At 32.8% G+C, this 16,797-nt stretch overlaps 1 protein-coding gene across 2 annotated transcripts in view; it reads left to right on the forward strand.

Moving 5' to 3' along the window:
- LOC126737743 (neuropilin and tolloid-like protein 2) overlaps window positions 1-16,797 on the forward strand; it is a 622,239-nt gene that overhangs the window by 312,457 nt on the left and 292,985 nt on the right. The window lies entirely within an intron of this gene.

Consider the following 16,797-nt stretch of genomic DNA (forward strand, 5'->3'; position numbering starts at 1 on the left):
ATTTTTAGAAGATCTACTAGACTTCTATATTAGACATTTTTTATTTTGATGTGAACTTTTGCCGAAAAAATAAATAGTGCTATAACCATAAAACAGAAAAAATAGAACTTCAAATAAATAAAAATAAACGTGTAATTTCCATGAATATATCAGGTAATCGCTGCAGTCCGACTTGTGAACATACACATTTTTTTGACAGCAATTCCTACATTAACCGTAGATCTTTATAGTTCTGCTAGTTCAGGACATTTCTGCATTGTGATTGGAAACATTTTAGTTTTAAATATCCTCCTCCTAAATTTATCCGGAGAAATACATTTCCCATCCATTGTTGCACTTGAACATAAGCCTGAAAGTATAAATAAACATCATTTATTACCTTAAAATATGTTGCTTCAGTGCATCTTTGCTTGCGGAAGAACGGCCAAATCGATTAGAGTCAAAATGATAGAGTCGATATCGTTCTTTATTAATATGGAAGCCTATATATTTCAAAAAGTTTTAATATATAAGATATATGCCCATAGCATTAGCACTTGTGCAAAAGTATATAGTTTGGCCATATAAAATCTTGCTCATTTTTTTCAGATAAATTATACTATTAGTTAACTGATATGAGTTCTCAAATAACTTAAAAATAGTTAAATTGAAGTTATATTACGTTCAAGGCATTATAAGACCTAAATAAAGTCTAATAAAATGCTAGAACCTAATTAAATTAAGCTATAAAATAAAACGAAATACCTGATCAACGGTTTCTAAAATTTACATTTTTAAATACAGCAAACATAAGACGTGCACATTATCGACAGACATTAAGATTACTAGAATATTTGATCATTAAAATGCTATTATTTATTCTGTGCAGGAATTCAAACCAAATAAGAAGCAAAATAGAAAAACAATGAATAAAAAGCATAATTGACCAGATCAGCGCCTGATCTTACTACACCCTAAACAAGCACTCCAATGTTAACAGACTCCGCAAATTAGGGTATGTTGTGAAAACTAAAATATATTGATGTTTGTATAGAAAACTTATATTATTCAAGGTTAAAGCCAGCTCGAAATTGAAAACGTTATTAATACAGACCTAACTTTTCCAAAAGATTCAGTTTAACGCCCTTTTTACACTGGTGCATCAACGTAGTTTTTTAAAGAAAAGAGGTGGATAGCAAAAGCCGATTTGGTCTCAGCAACTTCCGAGTCGTAGAAACATTCCTACTAGAATGACCCACATCAACTGCTGCACACAGTCATTCTAATTGAGTCAATTTTTTTTGTAAATAACTAATGATAGTGAGTTTTTAAATGGTGACTTTAGCTCAGTTCAATTTTTTTAAGATTTTTAGACTAGCATTTTATGATAAAAGAGCTATCGTTTATAACAAAATAATAGATGTCCGCAAAAACTTCAAAACTTCACTTCTTTGAAACGTGCAAGCGACCGGTGTGTACACTGCGCAACCTTTTGAGAGACACGTGGAAGGTTGGCGAATATTTCGGAACAATAGTCAGTCAATTCAGAAATCGGAAAGTCACCTTAGCTCACCCTGATTTCCGTTCAGAAATGAAATTGTGTACGCATCGTGTGCACACCCACACATATAGTAATTAGATAGTATGATTAGTGTGTTGAAATGTCATTAAGATCATTTGTCAAGAAATGTTTATTTATATTTATTATAACTATATTTAATTTATTCGTATGGGGTTTATAGATTGCATTTCTCGTTGTTTCCTTTATAAGATCTCTTTGCTTTGCACAAAAAAATGAATAAAAGTAAAAAGATTATATTGTGCTAATAAAACTAAAACATTAACATATATACTAGTTAGTTTATTTATTTTCATTTAAAACTATATTATTTCGATTTATAGAATCTCCCTTTTATGGAAAATTGTGATTTCTTTTATGAAAAAGGAAATGGGTTTTATTTTGTCCTTCCTTTCGAGGCGGTTAAATCGCTATTCCTTGCTTCCTTCTTCCTTGTCGGTGTCATATCAATCGTTCAGAAATAGTAACGGTAGATCGTCAGCCAAAGAGCACTTTGCAGATACACCGGAAATATTATACTTACAACGGGTAAGCAATTCCTGAACTCGCTCCAGTGCAAATAAATGTTTCTAGTAGTTTTACATATTTAATAAATCAGTTGACTATTTTTGTGCATCGAGTGTTTAAATTCAGCTTGGACTACATGTATAATATACAGTGCATCCATAATGTAGCGGATAATTCAGTACAAATAAAATGGACCAATTCTCAAAAAAATGCCTGAACTTGTCGATTTTAACACGTTGAAGGACAGAGACGCTGAGCAGCGTCTTTTCGTAAAAATGTGATATGACACAACGCTGTCCTTTGCTTGATGGCTAAAAATGGCAGCATTTTGCTTTATCGTATAATATAATGATTTTATTAGCCACTGTCACAAGGCATTCGGATATTACCAGGGTACTGTCACCCTATTAAAGTATATTTACTCCTACCTTTTATTTATATATTTTCTCCACAAACTCAAACAGAACGCCGTGCAGCGTTCCAGGAAGCACTTATGTTGCATTTAATTACCCATTTACTGCCGTACTGCCATGTTGATAAACTGATTTGTGTTGTGATTAAAAAGTGTTATAAAATAATAATATCGTAACGTGGTAGAAATGGATCTTTTCATTCATTAGTTTTTATATACTTTAGATGGAAGACACAAATAACTATGATCTATATGAAAGAGATCAGCAACGGCTTCTTCAGCTTTTCGATGAGCTATCGACAGATAAAGAACCAGATCCATTTGCAGATGTTGATGGTGAGTATGATTCTGACAAAAATTATGAACCATCTTCCGAATCTGATGAAAGCGATGAACTGTCTTCGAGTGCTCCAAATATGGAAAGACAGTCACGTACAAGCAAAAAAACACAGTACCTGTGGAAAAGAGCAAATTAAACCTAATGACGAAGTTGTCTCATCAGAGGATTCATCTTCTTCACCATTAGTCTCGGATATAGATTCCTGGGAACCTACGATCGCTCCAATTCCTGATTTTAACTTTAATGAGGGCAGCAACGTTTTAAAAATAAATATTGGACCACACTCAACAGTTATGAGGAAGTGTTTGAATGCCTGTTTACTTCAAGCATATTAGACTACCTTGTTGACTGTACAAACAACTATGGTATATCATTAACAAATGCTAATAGACCTAAAACACGCCATAGCTGACATGCAAGTTTTCGCCCAGTAAGCAACCAAGAAATAAAGAGGTTTTTGGGTCTATGCCTATTACAAGGACAAGTTTCTACCAAGAACATGCGACGCTATTTTTCTTATTCGGATACATTGCATTTTCATCCCATATTTTCATATATAATGTCATCCAGAAGGTTTGAGCAAATCTTAAGGGTTTTATGTTGTTCTCCAGCCCCTAATAGATATGCTAATTCAGCAAGTTCAGAGTGTTTATAGCCCTTCCAAGGAACTTTCAATTGATGAATCGTTATTGAATTTTCGTGGAAGATTAAAATTCAGAGTTTACATAAAGAATAAGAAGTCTCGATATGGACTCAAATTTTTTGAACTAACAACATCTGACATCTACCTCCTAAATATGGAATTATACAGTGGTCCAGTAAACGAAGATGACGAGTCAGACAACACTAAGACTGAAGCTCTAGTACATAGACTGATGAAACCTTATTTAATGAAAGGTCATGAACTGTTTATGGATAACTATTACAATAGGTGTCCGAAAAATTGCTTCAAGACGCACACCAATGGCACGTTACGTTCAAACAGGAAAAGTAACCCAAAAACTTTAATTAAAAGAAAACTAAAAAAGGGCCAACATTTTTGGGTTAGGAGGAAACAAGTTTATGTGTCTAAATGGCGGGATAAGCGTGATGTGTTGGTGATTACTACCCGAAACCATCCTCAGATGGTCTGCGTAAAAAATCGATATGAAAAAGAGCAAATGAAACCTAAAGAAGTAGCCACGTACAATGATCATAATATGTCCAGCATTAACCACTGCGATCAAATGACATCGACCTACTCCACCCCCAGAAAAACCATACGGTGGTACAAAAAGGCTCTTTTTTATTTACTTGATGTAACGGTGTGGAATGCGTATAATCTTACTCGTAAATTCTGCAAAGGCAACTCCAGAAAATTCCGATATCTTCAATTTAGACATGAATTAATAAAATGTTTAATTCAATTGCCTAGGGATATTAAAGCAAAAAATATAATACGTAGTCAAAAACATGACAATCGAAAAGTTTCTCTCAAGTAACTTATGCACAAGAACCTGGACTAAGTTTTCAAATGGCCTCTGGCCAGAAAAAAATCCCGGTGAGCCTACCGCAAAATCAAACAAAAAATCTGTTTTTTTGAAATGCAGGTTATGCACAAGCAAGAAAATACGTAAGGAGACAAGTTACCGGTGCAAAGGCTGTGCTAAGAAGCTACCATGTCCAGACTGTTTCGAGGAGTGGCATGAAAAAAATGCTAATTAGTATAAATTAGTCTTTCTTAAACCATACCCATGTATCTTTTCAGATAAAGAAATTTGTTTATTCAGATAATGAAAGTGTTGACTTTTATTTAAAAAGAAAAACAAATAACGCTGATCAGCGTTGTGACACAGTCACATTATTATGTGGAATTATGATGTGGCTCAACGCTGATCAGCGTTCGACGTATATCAGCGTTGTATCATTATCGCCTCTGGTAAAATCTTAATATTGTGACAGAACGTCCATCAGCGTCAAATTTTTAAACTAATTTAAAACTAATTGAAAATGTTTTTTTACTTAATTCAAAGTGTTAAAAATATTTTGGTATACTTAAAAACATGATATCTAAAAAAAATTTACTGCCAAAATTGACAACTTCTAAAATGTATTAGTGTCGTTTAATGTGTTAATATTGGGTTTAGGATTTTTCTACATAGAAATTAAATATACAGGATGACTCAAAAAAAATATGACGTCATCAATATGTTTTTAAATGGAAACCATTTTTTAATCAGAATCAGAAAAAACGCATTTTTTTACAAAGGATATGGTAGAAATGAATAGTGGTTACATAAACAATTTTGAATGAAAAATGATGATAATATGTGAAATTAAAGACATACCTATCTAAATTAAATATTGGTATTTGGTTTTTTTTAGTTGTTGTTAATGTAAAAAAGTGAATGTATTTTGGTGCAAATATTTAAAATATTTTTACATTTGCAAATGGTGTTTATTCTTTTTCAGAGACAAAAGTAGTGTCATCCTACGTTTTAATAGTAACTCCACTTTATTACCTGCTTTTATTATATGAAATATGAGAAAATTAACCGAACGTGAAATAATCAAAATCTTGTGCATGATTGGTTTCGGAGATTGATTCAGTTGTTTAATGCAACTCATCCTGATTGGTCGCCTATTAGCCAAAGAAAGCATGGTAAGCAGAGTTGAAGCAAAGTTTTATGAATTTGGGCATGTTCGGGATACTCAAAAAACTGGTCGGGGTTCAATAACAAAGGCAAATAAGCTTGACGTTCTCTTAACGGTCCAAGATAATGCCAAGCCACAATCACAGGCACGGCTTCTAATGTTAATTTTTCGCGATCTACTGTGCATAGAAAAAAGCACAGTTTCACTCTTATAAAATACTCTTGCTTTAAGAGCTATCGGAAGATGATTTTGATCGCCGAAATAAATTTTGTGAACCAATACAGCAATTTTGTAATGATAACAATAATTTTGTAAAACGGATAATATTTTCTGACGACGCAATGTTTATTCTAAACGGCCATGTGGAAAGACAGAATTGTCAATACTGGGCGACCAAAAACCCTCATTGGTTCACAGAATGTCATACACAACACCCTCAAAAAGTCAATATCTGGTGCGGTATATAGAAGTAAGAGTTTTAAGACCTTACTTTTTTGATGACACTATTACTGGTCAGAGGTATTTGGACTTTCTTCAAAGTGATTTTATCCCCGCTCTGAATCCGGATGCAAAATCTATAATTTTGCATCCGGATTTGGAAAAACCCGACATGCACCAAAGTGATCTTTTTTTTCAGCAAGATGGAGCCCCGCTACACTATGCTTTACCCGTTCGAAATTATAGATGAAATTTTTCCAAATCGTTAGATAGGTGGACGAGGGTTTATTGAATCGCCACCCAGAGATCTATTTTGGGACCACTTATATTTATATTATACGAGTATGTGAATGGGTGATTTGTGTCGGGGGATCAGGTATACTGTCAAGTGGCTCCGTAGCTGGTCTATCGGATAGTTGTTCAGGAATGGTAAATGAAATGGAAAATTAGTGCATGCCAACTTGCTGAAACTTAATACAGATAAAACTGCAATTAATACACTTTAATAAAGTCCAATCTAATGAATCCTTATATGTCAAACGAGTTACTAAAACAATTCCGATAGTGGAATCCTTTAAGTTTCATGGGATGCATGTTGATCCATTGCTAAATTGGAGTCAGCATTGCAAGACACTAATTTCCAGACTAAACACCAACTGTGCTCTGGTCCGCAGACTCAGATACAATTTATTTACTGATACCATTAAATTGTACTATGCGTTTTGCATTCAGTCATTATTGAATTATGAAATTTAATTTTGGGGATTGCCTGTTGAGGCTATGGGTGTTTTTAGGGTACATAAACGCATCATTAGATATGTTTTTGGTGTTGGTCATATTTTAGAAAACTAGAGATTTTAACTGCTCCATCTTTGTATTTTTTGGCACTGGTCATGTTTGTCAAAAAAGCAGCCAGATCTTTTTCAGAGAAGTCATAAATACGAGTACTATTCAGAGGAAGTGTCAATGATTACGAGGAGTCGTAGTGACTTAGTCATTTCTCTACATCATTCAATTTTTTTTGAAAGAGGGCCTAAGTTCAGGGCGGTAAAATCCTTGCCACATTAGAGAAAAAATAAAGAGTGTCAAAATGCTTAGGGAGGAAACAATAAAATTTCTTGAAGAAAAATGTCTCTATAGTTTTAATATGTGGTAGATATTACGGTACGTGAATGCATTCGTATTAGTATTATTAGTTGTATTTTTTCTTTTATTTCTATAGATAAATAAATCTTTTTTATTAACTTTTAAGTGGCTGGTTGATGAGTCTTAACTGTGTGTCTGTATTTTATTTTTCTAAGCATATTTTAAATTTTATTACTTAATTTTAATTATTTAAGTTATATGAGTGTGAAATGAAGCATTACATATATTTATTTTAGTTTTTGTTATGTTTTTAAATTGTATCAGACACAGCACTATAATGGTGCACCATCTTGACGTTTCTTATGATTAGAGATCATTTCGTTGGCAATAAAGGATAACATTATTATTATTATTAGTATTATAGATTGACAGATTTAACTCCACTCTATATAAAGTGTATGTCACTAAACCAGCCAGTTTAGAGGATTTAAAAGAACAATTACGCCAGGAAATTAGAAATATTACTTTAGATGTCATTGATAACGTTCAAAAAGAATTTCTAAATTGCCTTGGTTATTGTCAGGTTGTTAATGGTGCTCAATTCGAACATCTAATTTATATAGGTATTTTTTTAAATTCTGAATTCTGCATTAAAAAATGGTCATTTCTATTTAAAAAACTTAGCGATGACGTCTTTGATTGATCTTTTTTTTGAGTCACCCTATATATTTAATTTCTACGTAGAAAAACTCTAAATCAAATATTAAAATCGACAGGTTCGAGCATTTTTTTCAGAAACGGTCCATTTCATTTACTCTACGCATGCACTGTATAAACATGGCTTGTTACGGCTCCAATTTTCTTGAAACAGCAACAATTTCTTACATATTACGAATAGGAAAATTAATCCACTAGTAAACTACTTCAAAACTCTCTACAGTGATGCACGAACAACAAAACTTTATTGTCATAATTTTGTTTATGTGGAATGTATCGAGAATGAAATTATTTTAACCCCTTATTTTATTAGCTTTTATTAAAATGAATTAAAATTAGATTGATATATCGCGATTTAATCAATATTTAATTTCGGAATGCATTGCTTGACAGACAATGACTATTATATTGTATTGGGTAAACAGGTTTAGGCAATTAGTAAATATAATTTGAAAATATTGCTCAAAATATGCAACGTGAGTAAACAAAGATGCTTTATTGGGTTTTAGTATCAGATGGGTTAATTAAATGAATTGCTAATGATTCGTAAATTACATTAAACGTGAGATAAGGATCTAAATATGGAAATTAGATTTGAATTATTTCTCGTGACCTCAGATGATAAGTTTGCTTAATTATTGCTTTTGTTGGATATAGGTCAAAACTGCTTCACACGATCAATTATATATTTTGTCGACATTCCGATCTCTATCGAGATCGATATCTCGAGATCATCCTCAGGACTCATACATAAAAATATATAAAAAATAAATAAAATCATTAGATTAAAAATCAATAAACCTATTTTATACAATTAAAATCACATTGAATAAAAATAATTATTTTAAACAATTAATTATAAAACTTAACTAAAATAAAATAACCAACACTTAACACAATCTTTAAGCCTTCCAAATTGAAAAAACTAAAAGGTCACAATAGATAACATTAAGAAAATTCGATCAAAAGCGAAAAACTGCATATACACTTATGTATACCTATTTTAGATCGTCTTCGTTATTAATAATAACTGTAATATCGTAATTATTACAAGAAATGTTTTTAAATAATTTTGTTGTTTAGGCAGAATTTGTGTTTTCTCTTAGTCTCCTCTATATTCTTCCATGTTTCTTTGTTCTGTGCCAGTTGGTGCCATCTGTTGCTTTGTTTTTGACATCATCGAGCCAGCGTAACTGTGGTCTGCCAACGCTGCGTTTATGTATGCGAGGTCTCCATTGAACGATGTGTCTTGATCATCTCAAGTCGTCCTGTCGGGCGACGTGTCCTACCCAGCTGCATTTCAGGTGGGCTATGCGTGTTATGACGTCTTCAACTTTAGTTCTTTGTCTAATACCCTCATTTGTGACATGGTCTCTCAGGCTTATTCCTAGCATCATCCGCTCTATGACTCTTTGGGTGGTCCTAAGCTTGTTAGCTGATTTAACAGTGAGTGTCATGGTTTCCATTCCGTAAGTCATCACGGGCAGTAAGCAGGCATTGAAGACCTTTCTTTTCAAATTAATTGGAATAGTTTCATTTCTCAAGACAAGACGTGTGACAGTTTACCCGTGGCTGCCCACGTCAAACGAACACGTCTGTTTATTTCGGCAGTTTGATTTTCTTTGCCCAATTTGATGCAATGTCCCAAATATACATATTCTTCGACGTTGTCAATAATTCGGTCTTCTATATGTACTTGAATATTGTCAGGTGACATGACTTTTGTTTTATTTAAATTCATGGTTAAACCTATTCTTTTCGATTCTCTTTGAAGTTCTGCCAACATCTCCTGTAATTCTATTATATTCTTGCTAAAGAGTACTATATCATCCGCAAAGCGTAAATAGCTCAGATGTTTGCCGTCGATTTTAATGCCTCTCTCGTTCCAGTCCAGAGTTTTAAAAACGTCTTCCAGTGCCAGTGTAAACAGCTTTGGGGAGATGGTGTACCCTTGTCTTACTCCTCTTTTTATTTGAATTTTGTTTGTTTCTATCTCTTCCGAGATTTTAACGGTGATTATCGCATTTTCGTATATATTTTTGAGAAGCTGCTTGTATCGAGAGTCGATTCTTGCATTGTTCGTTGGCCTTAAAAATAGCCCACAACTCTACAGAGTCAAAAGCTTTGTTATAGTCGACAAATGCAAGGTTCATTGTACTCGTTGCATTTTTCTATTATAGTGCGAACGAATTGTATGTGTTCTATTGTGCTATGACCTTTTCGAAAGCCAGCTTGTTCCGGGGGCTGATAGGCATCTAGTTTAGCTGTAAACCTATTTGTTACTATGTTTGTCAGAAGTTTGTACGGGTGGAGGAGTAAGGTAATAGGTCGATAGTTGTCGATTCTCAACCTATCTCCTTTTTTGTACTGTAAAATCACCTGGGCCTTTTGCCATGCTTGTGGTATCACGCCTTCTGTCGTACATTTATTAAGAAGAATTGTCATTCCTTCTACAGTAGTTCTTCCCCCAAGTTTTACCATTTCAGCTGTAATTTTATCTTCCCCTGGTGCTTTACCATTTTTCATTTGAGAAAATGCTAGTTCTACTTCTTCTCTGGTGATGTCAGGTAGATCTTCGGAGCCTACATTGAGAATCGTTTCATCAACTCCGATTGCTTGTTCTGGGTTATCTCCTGTGTACAGTGTGCTGTAGAAATTTTCCACGATATCCATTAAATCTTTACTGTCCTCTTTGATGTTTGCGTTTGCGTCCCTTAGTTGATGTATTTAGAGGCGTCCATCATTGTTACGTGTTTTAAGTACTTTCATGTTTTTGTTGTTTTCGATAGTCGTTATTATCATTTCTGTGTTGTATTGCCTTAAATCTTCCCTTGTTTCCTTTTTTATCAATCTGTCAATTTCGTTGTATTCATGAGTCCCTTTCTCCAAGTTTCTTCTCTTCGCCATGCGTTCTCTAGTTTCCTTTTTTATTTTTGAATTATTTTTCTTGGTAGTGGCACATATCTTTTTGGCTGTCGTTCTAATGTCAGTACTTATTCTGTTTTCTAGGTTGTTTATATTCAAGCTGTTCAGTGCTTCTTTATTAGACAATTTCTTGTTGAGTTCAGCTTGGAATTTTTGGCGGTTTTCCTGGATTGTTTTTGATGTGGGAAATGGTTGTATTTTGATTAGTTTATTTCATTCACTCTTCACGTTTATTTCTATTTTAGCTCTTACCAACCTGTGATCGCTACCAGTATCAAAGCGATTTAGGGCCGAAACGTCTTTTATAGTAAGCTTTTTATTGGTTAGTACGTAGTCGATCTCGTTTTTCGTATTTGAGTTCAGGCTTCTCCATATCCAACGTCTCTTTTCTGATTTTTTGAAGAAGGAGTTCATACAGTACATACTTTCTTTTTGGAGATAATTGATCAGTCTTTCTCCTCGTTCGTTGGTACAACCCAGTCTGAATTTACCCACATATTGATTTTTGTTTCCCGATGGTACTAGTTTAGCATTGAAATCGCCAATAATGTATTTGTAGTGTGCTGTTTCTATTGTCAGCGCTTGTGAAATGTCATCGTAGAATCTCTCTATCTCATCATCGGGTGCAGAGCTTGTAGGGGCATATACTTGAATTATTTGGACGCTATATCTTTTCGATATCTTCAATACTATGTAAATGACTCTACTCCATATGGATTTTATCTTAGTAACTAGCCGCTTTATACTCTTATGAATTATTATCGCTGTTCCGCCAATGTGTGTATTTTCCTCTCTGTTGTTTCGATACAAAAGGTGGCCTGATTTCAGTGTGATGCATTTTTCGTCCGGTAATCTGGTTTCGCATAGGCCCAAGATGTTCCATTTGATATGGAATAGTTCCACCTCTAATTCTTCCAGATGTTCGGTTGATCTCATTGTTCGAATATTATAGGTGGCTAGGTAAAGTTTAAATTTGTTCTCTATTAAGAGTGGAGGGGATGAATTTTTGCCTCCCCCAGAATCCTTGAGGCTGACCTTGTTACTGGTGTGGGATTTGTCAGGCGATGATCTACCCACCTGGGGTACTATTTCGTTTATTTTAAAATCCATCATGGTTTACGAGGGTTTTTAGCCATAATCTTCCACGTTGGCTAAACGGGTTGGAAGATGTGAATATCAGCCGCTCCTGACATGGAGAACAGACGCTGTTTGCAGCCGTCCACTGTGGATCAGACACTGCGTGGGAACTTTCTTAGCTTCACCTTCAGCACTTCGAGACCTTACCGGCATGGGTGGCCTACCGGTAGCTAGGCTACCGCCGGCATTGCTCCCTAGCTGTAGGTTACTGAGCCCTCTCACCGACGACAAGGTCACAGTTCCCCCAGAGAGGGCTGTCACCTCACTAAAAAGTGAATTAAGTGAAATAATTAAAAAACACCCAAGTGGCGTTAATTAAAAACAGGACGTTGCCAATTTTAGTAATGCTTATTTTAATCTAATTAGCAACATACATAAGTATATTTCAATTTAAAATTACTTTATCAACAACGGCATATTGTCAAGAGAAAACTTAAAATTCTGTTGAGAGACTCTTAAATATTATCACATTTAAACTGCTATGATATTGTTTACGGACCCTGTATAACTGCAGCTGTATCGAGTCGAATACAGAAATTACAAAATTCCTGTTTTCACTTAATATTTATGGTGTTCGCAAATATGAACTTATTAGTCAGGATTTCAACCAATTAGGGTGGTTGTCTATGAGTAAGAAAAGATATTTACATATGGTCTGTTTATATGACAATGTTTTATTACTTAAATCTCCGCCACACTTATATAATAAGGATCGATTTCGAATTGATATCCATTATATAAACATAAGGTTTAAGGACAAGCTAACAATTCCAGTGCATTTTACTTCCCTGTTCGAACGATTCTTTTTAATTCTTATTGTGCAACGTCTAAATGATTTTCCTGCAATTGTACTTGCTATGTCTCCAGTTAATTTAATAAAATATGTAATTAACAAGTAACGGCCAAGGTGTATCGATATTTGAAAGAGTTTATAAACAGCAATCTTCTTTTTTCTTTTTTTTTGTACACTTAAGAATTATAAAATGATAATAATATATGAAAATTAATTAAATCAAAAGGTTTTTTAGTATTTGCTTTTGTAGTCTTCAATTAAGGTATTAGAGTTGTTAACTTAAGGTTAGTTGAACAGTTGTTAAATTTATAATCTGACAAACTGAACCGCGCCTTTTTGAATATTCACTTTTATTTTTATTTTTAATTTTGATTTATCAAACTGTAATCTGATATGTTAATGTACTTTTAAAATCCTTATTATAAGTATTATTATAAATGTGAAAAAGAGGAATTTAAAAAAAGGAAAAAGAAAAATAAACTAAGAACACCTTGTACATAGCTTAAGATGTAAGACTACGTAAGTCCCCAGGTATTTATTCAAAAAATCCTATAACAACAAACCTTTTCAATGGTTTGCTTTTTTCTTATATTAAGAATTATTAAAAAGATAAACTGCTTGAAATGAGCGACTACTGTCCAAATTCATCTTCCAACATAGATGGTTATAGCAAAATAGAAGAAAAAAAATTAACATTAAAAAAACTCTAGAGCACGGAAGGAGCTATGAATTTGTTGCATTAATTATAATATTACAGTTCTTAATATTAACGAGGATGATCTAAAATATACATATATAAATGTATATGCAGTTTTTCGTTTTTGATCTTCCTAATGTTACCTATATACTTTTTAGTTTTTTAAGTTTGGAAGGCTTAGAAATTGTTGTGAAAAAGTGTGAAACTACATTTAAAACAATTTTCCAACTAAAAATATTTTTTTAAATTTTTTCATCATTGTTTAATTTATCTACTAAGACCTGGATTATCTGGTAATTGTATCTTTTTTAATAAAGTTTACATCACTTCAGATCGAAAGCATCCTTAGAGGTCTAAAAATACATTTAGACATTTAATTGTTTTTCACCTAAATTTGCAAAGAAATAGGAATTAAAACATCACTACAAGGTACGCAATGTAAGCTGATTCAGTTTGGATGTGAAAATGTTAATCGTCGTTCCAAATTAAAAAAAAAATGCACGAATTCTTCATTACACATTAAAAATCATTAAAACCTCGATAAAAAGTCATCTACATTTATGATTGGAGGATTGACTGGAATACAAAAAACTATATCTAAAACCTGTAGGCATTAACCAATTAATTAGTTTATTTTAATTTGACGCGTGCATATTATGTAGTTTTTATTTGATGTTTTTCTTTTCAAAAACTCACCAAAAAACACTCCACTTTTTAGAAAAATAAAGAATTTCTTTGCCTAGAAAAATCACTACTAACTAAATATAGCTTGATAAAAATAATGTTATAGTAAGAAAAATAAAAGAAGTTATATGCACCATTAAAAAAATCATTATTAAAAACGAATGAAAGACATGCAGTAATCATAAAAAGTGAAAGAAGCACATTTTTCCTTTTCTCATTTTCATAATTTAATAAAAATATAAAATTTGAATACTCTTATAATGCAGGCTTTGAATTAGCCTGTTGTTTTATTCTCAGAGTAAACGCATAAATTCCTAATCCGAAAATCTCATTTGCAGATAAAACGCGCGTAGAGCGGCTTTTGAGGCGCAAACTTTTCATACGGGAGCTGTTGCCTCAAAGGATCACGTAAAATTGCACTTCATCCCAGTTTGTTCCGGTAAAATTTCCAAGTTGTCGTCGAGTATAGCGACCGCGAGCTATTTCGTGTTGTATTATTGCGCCGGCAACCACTTTTTGAAATATTTAATAGTTTCAAAGTGTCTTAGTTAGCCAACGTTTACTTGTGTTAAGTTTTATAGTTTGCGGAAGTTATTCGCTAAAAGATACCTTTTTTAAATTATTTTTTGTGGATAAGAATTCAATATTTAAAAGTAAAAATAAATGTAAAGTGATTTACAATCCAAATTGTAAATAAATATTGCAAAATTAAATGCTAAAAAACTTCTTACTTACAACTTAATATTAAATACAAAAATTTATGAAAGCGCATAATAATACATTTTGCTTAACGTAAAATAAAAAATCATTACAAATTGTTCGAGGTATATCATTGGCTGTACGGCCGGTACTGCGGTACAGGTCGGTTGAGCTCTGAAAGTGTATTTGTAAACCGTATATATCGATCTCCAAGCAGGTATTCGATCTCCAAGTATGAGTCGCGTTAATACGTTTGGCTTAAATTTTTCGGCATACTCGGATAAAATCATCAGTCCATTAGAAGCACACAAATTTATTGAAAAGTATTTAAAGTTAAATGTCCAAGATTTTCAAACTATCGCTATGTATGGAGGGTGTAAGGTACATGTTAAAGTCAAATCAGCAAAGATTTTTGGAACAGCATGAAGGAAAATTAATATATATGAGCATTTAGATGGCAAAAGTTATCCTGTAATTTTAGGATCGGAAAGTCAAAAATTTGCAGTTAAAATTCACAGGATTCCCTTGGAAATAGATGATGCCTTAGTCATGAAAGCTCTATCGTTATATGGTACTGTGGAAAAAATTTAAAATGATCAGTGGAAAGACATGTCATACCCATGTTATAATGACACCAACATTGTTTTTATGGAAATTAAACGTGGTATTCCATCATATATAATGAATCGCTGAAAGATTATAGAAAATGCCCTGCTACAGACCACGAAATAAAAGACTGTACTCAGATGTTAAATTCAAGATTCCAGAGAAGAGACTATGCATCAGTAACCGCACAAAAAAGTGATCAGAATTTACTCAGATCAGAATTATTTTTTGCCAGCCGCATGTTTTTTCTAAAAATAAGATAAAAACTTTACATTTACAGAAATCTTGAAAAGTGAATCGTTTACGAGAAAAAAACGATAAATCAAATAATTCTTTGACATCCTGTATTTCAGTTACTAGTAAAGTTAAGATAAGGTAAGTTGACCTCAATCACATTATTTTGACGTAAGGAATCTAGTGTTGTTCTATGTCCCATTACTTTCGAGACCCCCTGTATAGGTTAGTTTAGGCGAAAATATTTACTGTATTAAAATCTCGCACTTCTGGGGAATTTCAAGTATTTAAAAGAGTTCAGTATTAATATGTTGTACCTTTTATATCAGATCTTAGAACATTGAAAGGCCTTTCAATGTTCTAAGTATCAGATTGACTTGCAGTGTGCCATGATCCATTTAATTTTAATTAAAACCTCATAATTTTTACTAAACTATGCACAGCACAAACCGTCGTTAATCTTCCAAACTGGCGTATCTCATTTTTCCTAATTGTTCAGGAGAGCAGATTTAAGTTTTATTGATTATTTGACTGTAAAATTGGGGACTAATAATTTAGTTAAATAAACATATTTTTAATTTATATAAAGGAAAAATATGTTTACTTTAAACTGTCTAAGAGCATTAAGATTAAAAACTTTCGGTTTCTTAAATTTTTTGAAAAATTTCAGATACGACTATTTGTGAGACCAAAATATCTAAATTCGCTTACGCCCATTTTTTCTTTAGATAATACGTCGCTTCAGGCAAATAAAACGAAATTAAAAAACATTTTTTTGTATTAAAAAGTTTTTTATTGCAATTCAAAATCAAACAAAGAAATGCGCATACTTGTATGAAAAGTTCTTCATAAAAAAGTAGTAAAGAACAAACTGAACAAAGATTTTTTTTAAATAGATAAACTTCATCCTAAGAATAATACTGTAGGTAACAAAAAACAAAAAGGTCATTCTTAAAACCACTGCCTACTGTCATGAACGAAAAACAAACAAATAACACAGTTGCGACCTATTTAATGTGGAAGTAAACCATAGAAGTTCTTGTACTCTTCCAGTCTTATTATGGGAGTCTGACCAATGCAGAATGTTTGAAAATCGGAGAACTTCTCCTTGGATACTTTAATAGGTTCTGAATTCAGCTTTCCAGGATGTACGTTGTTAAGGTTGACTTTAAGGCGTTTAAGTGACAATGATTTGTATTTTTCTTCAAGATGGCTTGTTTTGAAAAATATCTCATGAGGAGAATTTTTGGTCACCTTAATTACCATAATCTCCGTCCATTTTATCTGCTCTCCAGTAGTTGCTGTTTTTACCGATAAAAGTCTTAAATCT

The sequence above is a fragment of the Anthonomus grandis genome, chromosome 1, assembly GCF_022605725.1.
Source record: "Anthonomus grandis grandis chromosome 1, icAntGran1.3, whole genome shotgun sequence".
Classification (NCBI taxonomy): domain Eukaryota; kingdom Metazoa; phylum Arthropoda; class Insecta; order Coleoptera; family Curculionidae; genus Anthonomus; species Anthonomus grandis.